We start from the raw sequence: 8,897 nt of genomic DNA on the forward strand, positions 1-8,897 counted from the left end.
CTGCCAGAACTATGCCGCCCGAGGTATTGAACTGAACCACCCGCACTATCTCAATGCAATCCCAAGTCCACATACAGCTCAAGCTACACTAAGGTAGGATGACCTACCCCATGGGGAATGACAATAATTGAGGGAATATTTGTTTTACAATCAGCAATCATTCTTTGTGTTACTACGCGAACTGAATTCAAGCACTCGCTTATCGGCTCTTACATAATTGTTTTCGGGATCACATTGGTTTTATAATTCTATTAAACAATGTCCTAAATTTAAAGCAGTGAATTTTTGCATAGATCATATCCCGTTTTTATTAGCGACTTTACGTGGAAAATTACTCTTCCTCATCCGATTTGTCAGTTTAGGTGGAGAAGTTGCCTCGAATGAAAATCAAACTATAGGGTACGTACCACAAAAGTGAATGATCAGTGGCAGATTTCCTATTGATAGTGTTATCAAATATTCATACCAACACAGGCCCCATTCACTCGCACAAGTTAAACCCCGGGGGGGCCACTGGTCATTGACAAGGGGGTATCATGCGTGGCCATGAAGTTTCAAATAGCACCCTAAACAAGTATTTACGAGGTCTGAAAATGCACCCCTAAACAAGTATGACAAGTGCTATTTCATACCCTAAATAAGTATTGACATTATTTTTGCACCCAGAAGCAAGTAAATCAGTCATATTTTGACTCTAAAACCCTTCATGATAACAGGGAAAATACAAATTCAAAAGTTCATAATTTTTAACCATTATTACATACTACATTTGTCTCAAAGGACCCTAAACACTGATTTATTGTACAAGGTATACCCTTTTTCTCAAATTTCCTTGTTTTAGATACCCTATTCACGATGCACGTAAGTACAGTGCCTGATCATGAAAAAATACCCTTTTACTTGAATCTTTGGCCACGATGATACCCCTGGTCAATGACCAGTGGCCCCCCTGGGAGTTAAACGTACTAGTTATAAGTTGTTAGGCTAAAAACAATAAGTTGATTCCTGTTTATAGCTGCATTCTTTTTATTTGGGGGGGGGGGCAATTTACCGTATTTTGGGTTTTTTTATTTAAGAAATCCAGCAATCTGAAATCAATAAATTATTCTGCACTGATTTGATATTAAATCCTGTAAAATATAAAAATGTACAAATATGCATGCTGTGTTTTGGTTTTTAGGTCACCTACAGGACACAAACTTGGTTTATTTTTGCTTTATATGAAAGCATTGAAAATTAATGTTTTATATATATTGTGTTGCTACTCTAATTGAATAAACTTGATCTTTTGAAGACAATAAACAGTTCAATATTAAATTGGTTTGGGATAATCTGAATGTTTGGTAGTTAAAATCAAGAAATGTTAAAAGTGTTATATTAATGTAGTTTAGATGTTTTATTTCTCATTATTGAAACAAGAACAGGGTACTAGCTTTGTCAAAACATATTTTACATGTTCCCTTAAATCCACAAGAAATTACAGTACATGTTTATAGGTCTAAAAAAATAGCCTGGCATCAACCTGGGGTTATTTGTCTACCTTTGTTAAATGGTTAACACATTCCGTAATTGTATTCCCAAGATATTTGGAAATGTGTAGTAATGCCTCCATCTGGCTTGTATTTTCTTGGCTAATTATTTCAAACATTTTCAGACAGTGTCCAATATGTCTAGCTATTGATTTTATGCTGGTGATGCTATGTATTCAAGTGTACAGTGTCACTAACAACATATCTAATAGGTGGTCTGAAAGACAAGGTACATACTAATTTACTTGACAATAAATTTCATCAAATTCACTCATGAGTGGATAAAAACACCTGTTGTTGGAAGTTTTTGTCCATCACATTTGCTGTTCTTTTAGGTTTACTTGCAGGGTTCGAATTGGTTTAAAAATTTTGTGTAGCAGTTTTTGGATACTTCCATATACTAAAGCACTATAAAAAGTGCTATACAAATGCAAAATTGGGTAGCAGTTCAAAATGTGGAGCAAACTGCTATGCGATACAGCCAAATTCGAACCCTGTTTACTTGTGTGGTTCAGGAGGACTTGTGTGGCAAATGATCATTTAAAAACAATACTTTTTCATAGGGCCTATTTATAACAAACCTGTAAGTAGCCCAGCTATTACACCACCAAAAGGTGTTATTTTCTTGTTAAATTGTAAAAACACCAAAACACAGGGATGTCAATTTTCAGGCAATTGCCTGATTTCAGGCCTTCTGCTACTCCAAATTTCCGCACTTTTATTTATTTTTAGCCCGTTTTGAGGCTTTATAGCCCAAATTTACGTACTTTTTCAGGCTTTTCCTGCCAAGTCACTTCAGGCCACTTTCATCCCTGAAAACAGTTATAGTTTGAAGTATTACAGTGATAAAATAAATTGGTTGCTGAACATTTGTAAATATGTCTGTAAGTGTTTTACTTTTTAATTAAGGGTGTTAACTGTTATTTAATATTAACAGACCTTTGACATCTTGACAAATTCTGAAAAGCAAAGAATTCTGTGAAAATGTAAATGTGCATCAAGAAATTCAAATATTACAGTTCAGTAGGACTGTAGATAACCACTTCATCGATATTACTGTAGGAGCAACAGATATCTACTTCAATACTGATATCAGTTAAATGTTAATTATATGTGCAGTGGAATCCGTAATATCTCTACTTGGTTTCTTTACCAAGTTTGGGCTCAAACGCTACTCGCAATAAACTAACTCATGCATCCAGAAAATGAATTGGGCCATTTTTGACATGTTCGTGCATTAAAATTCACATATGTAAATCTGCAAAAAACTGATGCCTAAAATCGGAAATAGACCAAAAAATGAAGAAGAAAAAACGTCCATGGAGCCATTGTGCTTTTTACGATGGTGAGCTTATTGCTTACATCTAAATGCTGTATTTATTAAGTTATTTTGTTCACAAAAATAATGGTCTTTTCACTCAAAATGGTGACGGTTTCCATTGAAGCTATAATAGACTGGTTCTATTTCGGAAAAATCACAGTCCAATCGGCAAGTTTGCATGAAAGATTGCAACCCACTTCTTTTTGTTAAATCACGTACGCTGAACTGTTATCTAGTCCGTTGTCTCCGTTAGTATTTTGAGACCATAACCCACAAAAGAACCCCCCACCTCCAGCCCACAGGATTGAAAGTTAATTTGATTCCATTTCTAATAAACTATTTGTCTGGCCATGAAATGTAAAGTTTGTGCACGTACAACCGATAGTTAAGAAATCATGGGACACAAAAGGTCTAAGGTCGATTTGCTTGTTGTACGTGGGTCAGATGGCAATGTTGCTTCAATTTTCGTAAAATTGTTGCTAATTCTTCGTTTAGCTTAAAGTTTCAGAAAAAGAATAGTTTGCACTATCTTCAGTGTCTAGTTAGTATGTTACACAGCAAAGAGTTTAAAGATCTGTCTATTCTTTTCCTGAATCCTGTGAACTTGAACCATTTCCCTCCATTTTTACCAAAATCGGAGCAACTTGAATTTTTCATCCCTGTGCAACATGCAAATGACCTTGGACCTGTTTAGGCTCATAACTTAGTAACTATATGGCCTACGCACATGTATTACATTTTTGTGATCCTTAGGCCCAAGTGAATAATTTGATAGTAAATTTGGAACATGTTTAATTTTTGCCCCTGCATGATCCTATGGGGTTTGGGGGTCCTTTTTAGTTTGGTTTATCCCAGGGGCTTATCAAATGTTTAAATATTATTATGACAAGATCTGGAGTCATGTAGTTATTGTTAGTGAGGTATATGAGTATATGACCCACAGTGGCGTAGCGTAGTGGCATATGGTGCCCCCCATCATGGCCGCCGGTTCATGTAAGGCCGTCAAGTAAACGGAAGGCGTTGGTGGAAAAAAAAATGGGTGAACAATAGACTATTTTATACCCTGTAAAAGGGGAAAATTTATTTGAAAATTGTGAAACAAATTGAATTCTATTGGTTGCTAGCACCTATTATCTGTTTTTTATGGGGGGGGGTGGGCACATGACCTGGGCGCCACATTTTGGGAGAGCCGAAATGATGGTGGATAAAGAAAAAATAGATTTTGCGCCCCCTCCAAAAGGTATTGATGAAGTAGCTACCCAGCAAACACAAAAACGTTTTAAAAACGTTTTTAATAAGTTATATTTTGGCCTTTGGTGTACATAAAAACGTTTTAATAACATTAAAATGTCGGGTTATATAAAGGTCATGAAAACGTTTTATAACGTTTTGTATGAAAACACACTACAACAATATTTTTTAAATGTTTTCAAAAATGTTATTGTAAAATATTTTTGCAAACATGTTTTGCCAAATATTTTGTCAACACTTTAATAACATTATGTTAAAATATTTGCACCCAGCAAACACAGAAATGTTCTTAAAATGTTTTTTTCAAAACGTTTTAACAACATTTAAATGTCGGGTTATATAAACGTCATGAAAACGTTTTTAAAACGTTATTGCAAATATTTTGGGCAAACATTTTTCGCAAAATATTTTTTCAACCCCAAAATAACATTCTGTTTAGAATGTTTTGTATCAAGTTTTCAAAAATGTTTTTCGAATGTTATTAAAACGTTTTTATACCCTTTATATAACCCGACATTTAAACGTTTTCTGTAAAACATTTTTGTTTGCTGAGCGGTAGATTATCAAAAAATGATTTTTAATGTTATGAAAACGTTTTATACCCTTAATATACCCTTTATATAACCCGACATTTAAACGTTTTCTGGCAACATTTTATAACCTTTTGCGAATGATGTCGAAAACGTTTTGTGTTTGCTGGGGCTATCTACTGCTGATAGTGGTATTGTTGAAGTACTTATCTACTCTAATATTGGTATGGATGAAGTAGCTATCTACTGTTGATATTGGTATTAATGATGCAGCTATCTAGTGTTTATACTGATCTACTGTGAAAAATGATTTTTGTTGGATAGTTAGTAAAAGTATTAAGAATGACAAAATGGTCCACTATTTGTGACACAAGTTTTTTGTAACTCTCTACATACATGGGTCATCAGTGGCGTAGCTAGGGGTTGTGACGCTCAGGGCAAGGATGCATAATGGTGCCCCCCTCCCTCCATGCTTGAAACTATCTTCAGTGTCTAGTTAGTATGTTACACAGCAAAGAGTTTAAAGATCTGCCTGTGAACTTGAACCATTTCCCTCCATTTTTACCAAAATCGGAGCAACTTGAATTTTTCATCCCTGTGCAACATGCAAATGACCTTGGACCTGTTTAGGCTCATAACTTAGTAACTATATGGCCTACGCACATGTATTACATTTTTATGATCCTTAGGCCCAAGTGAATAATTTGATAGTAAATTTGGAACATGTTTAATTTTTGCCCCCTGCATGATCCTATAGGGGTTTGGGGTCCTTTTTAGTTTGGTTTATCCCAGGGGCTTATCAAATGTTTAAATATTATTATGACAAGATCTGGAGTCATGTAGTTATTGTTAGTGAGGTATACCCACAGTGGCGTAGCGTAGTGGCATAGCGGTGCCCCCCCCATCATGGCCGCTGGTTCATGTAAGGCTGTCAGGTAAACGGAAGGCGTTGGTGGAAAAAAAATGGGTGAACAATAGCCTATTTTATACCCTGTAAAAGGGGAAAATTTATTTGAAAATTGTGAAACAAATTGAATTCTACATACATCTACTGTTGATATTGGTATTAATGATGCAGCTATCTAGTGTTTATACTGATCTACTGTGAAAGCTGATTTTTGATGGATAGTTAGTAAAAGTATTAAGAATGACAAAATGGTCCACTATTTGTGACACAAGTTTTTTGTAACTCTCTACATACATGGGTCATCAGTGGCGTAGCTAGGGGTTGTGACGCTCAGGGCAAGGATGCATAATGGTGCCCCCCTCCCTCCATGCTTGAAACAATTGCACACAGACTGCGCAAAATTTTACACAAACACCACCTTAATTCATTTTGGTTATATTAAATGAAGTTGAATTTTGGTCTTAAATTGATCTTTCAAAATGACTATTTGTGCTGAAAAGCACGAAGCATGCAAAAATTTTGACTTTTACCAATATCATCAGTAGATGGCTTCTAAACAGTTGGTGAAATAAATCCAATACATTGTAAAAGTAACAAAATATGTCAGCTGTGTATAGCTACCGTAAAATGGGGTAACTTTGGGCACTTTTCAGAGTTTTTAAACCACTGCTTCCAAACAAAACCAGTTCTATTTCTAATTATATCCTTTTTGTGACATTAGGGTTCCCTTCTACACCTTGAAGTTGAAAAAGATTTTAAAATAATTTTGTAAGGGTGCCCTAGGGGTTAAAAATAGCCTGACCAAAGTTACCCCGCATTTGGGGCAACTTCGGTCAGAGTATTACATCCCATGAAGAAAAAAAAAAATCAAAAAAATTGATCTTCGCTGTATAAGGGCAAGTTGTTATTTTTTGTGACATTTGACCCCTTGAAAAATTAATCAAGCACACATCCATGCTCATAAATATCGATTTTTATTTTTTCTGAAAAAAATGTAAAAAAATGCTCATTTTTGGTCAAAAATCCAGATTTTTTCGGAAATTTTGAGGAAATTGGAAATGAGCGACTATTATCTCTTCTAAATATATTTCAGCAGGAGATGGCTACTTCATCGATACCAGTATCAGCAGTAGATAGCTACTTCATCAATACCACTATCAGTAGTAGATGGCTACTTCATCGATACCAGTATCAGCAGTAGATAGCTACTTCATCAATACCACAATAAGTAGTAGATGGCTACTTCATCGATACCAGTATCAGCAGGAGATAACTACTTACTTCATCAATACCAATATTAGTGGCGTACCGTGGCCGCTCCTACCCCGGGGGGCTGAAGAAAATTCAAAATTTTGCTGCCCCTTCCTCAACAGCCCGAAAAGGTTGACCCAACTTTTTCAAATTTTTTCCGCCCCTTTTTTCTTCCGCCACCCCTTCGTTTTGGCTGCCCCCTGCGCCTACTGCCCATCTAGCGCCACCTGTAAAGAAAGTAAACATACTTATGAGACCATTTTTGGACCATAATGTACATAAGGACCAGTGATTACACTGACAGAATTTCATCGATATAGCTCTTTCACTTCTGGGTGATTTCAAAAACTTTTGGATACCCCATCATATTTGGCAAGTATTTAGCAAGTAGCACCAAAACAAAGACTGATCTACCATAGTAAGAGGCTAAAAATGTGGCCCATATCGGCAGCACATAACCTACCATTTTGTACAGAGTATATTGTAGCTATCCACATTTTTTATAAAGTCACTTTCTATTACAATGGAATCCTTTGACTGCAAATATTTGGAATTTTTACATACTTTGATCTGACCAATCACTAAGTTTAATGACACGATTTATTACCATTTCAGGTGTTGGTGTAGTGATCTATTGTTGTGTATCTGCATTCTGTAACTACCACCCTAGGGCAATATAGTTGAAGTTGGTGAAGATTGTTGTCTTGTAGGTAACCTAATATGGTATGTACCTCAAAAACTATCTTTTGTAATAATTGCAAAGTTTGATATCCTCCATTTAAGAATCATGGATGTACTATGATTAAAGAGTTTAACTTCAACACTACACTATTTTTTCGCTCACCTGGAACGTTTTCACTAGTTCGACTAGCGTCTTCAGCAGATGGTGATGCTGTGATGATATTTTGTCTACAATCGGGATATTTCTCACTGATGACGTCATGATTGACAGGATGATGTCATAAGGATGTTACGATGTAGCACCGCCCCCCCCCCCCCCCGGGCATCAGCAAGTTATCCCAGATGGGGTCTATTTCTAGACCTTTGTCACGATTCAGTCTTGGTTTCTGAGTCCTTATATGTATTGCTTCCAGAACTCTACGTGAATATTCCTTTTGCTCCCGTTCAAGAACTTTTGATCTTACGACGTGCTCCCAGACAGTTGAAGTTAAACTCTTTAATCATTATCTACCACTACGTATGAATATCCACTCGTATATGGATGTACTAGTATGTAGCTCAAACATATTGTGTTTTGGATAGATACTCTGTGAGCTAGTACACAATCATTAGTTCTAAAATTTGCTATGAAAAAAAAAAAAAAAGTTGCTATGGTTTCAATGGAATCAAGAATAATATAGAATATAAAATATTGGGCAACATGCAATTATATGGAAAATGGCTATGAAAAAATTCCAGAGAAGGATCAAAGTCTTAGAAGAAACATGTACTTTTATTATGATCATGAATGGGAATGTCAAACGTTGTGGGGATTATTTTACGAAAGAGATTCAAACTTTGTGCCCTGGTCTAGCAAAATGAGCACAATGTTGCCAAAGTTGTTTTTGTTTGAGTTACAAACTGATTTACCATTATGTTTTTATTTTTCAAATATACCCAATGTTTTCAACTGAACTTAATTAATTGGCTTTCTTATTTGTTGCATTTTGATGCACTTTATATTAAATTAGCTGTGTATAGTACTGCATGTGCTTCCCAATCAAATTAACTGTTAGGTGATAAACACAAAAATATAGACATGGGTTATTGATATTCATAATGTTGTATGCTGCACTCTGAACAGGGTTCCTGCAGTCCTTGAAAGTCCTTGAATTTGAAAACACCTTTTCAAGGCCTTGAAAGTCCTGGAAATGTGCACAAGGTCCTTGAAAGTCCTTGAAAATTGGAATTTTACCTACAGTGTAATTTTGACAAAATGTGGAGAGTGGAGAGGAACTGTCACTTTTGTGCCGCATGGAGAGCCACATCGTAATTTTTGTGTTGTCATAAGTCCTTGAAAATCATGCTTTTGGACCTTGAAAGTCCTTGAATTTTAAAGGCTTCAAGGTGCGGGAACACTGTCTGAACAAAATGGCTCTTTACAAACT

The sequence above is a fragment of the Amphiura filiformis genome, chromosome 17 (genome assembly GCF_039555335.1).
Source record: "Amphiura filiformis chromosome 17, Afil_fr2py, whole genome shotgun sequence".
NCBI classification, from domain to species: Eukaryota; Metazoa; Echinodermata; class Ophiuroidea; order Amphilepidida; family Amphiuridae; genus Amphiura; species Amphiura filiformis.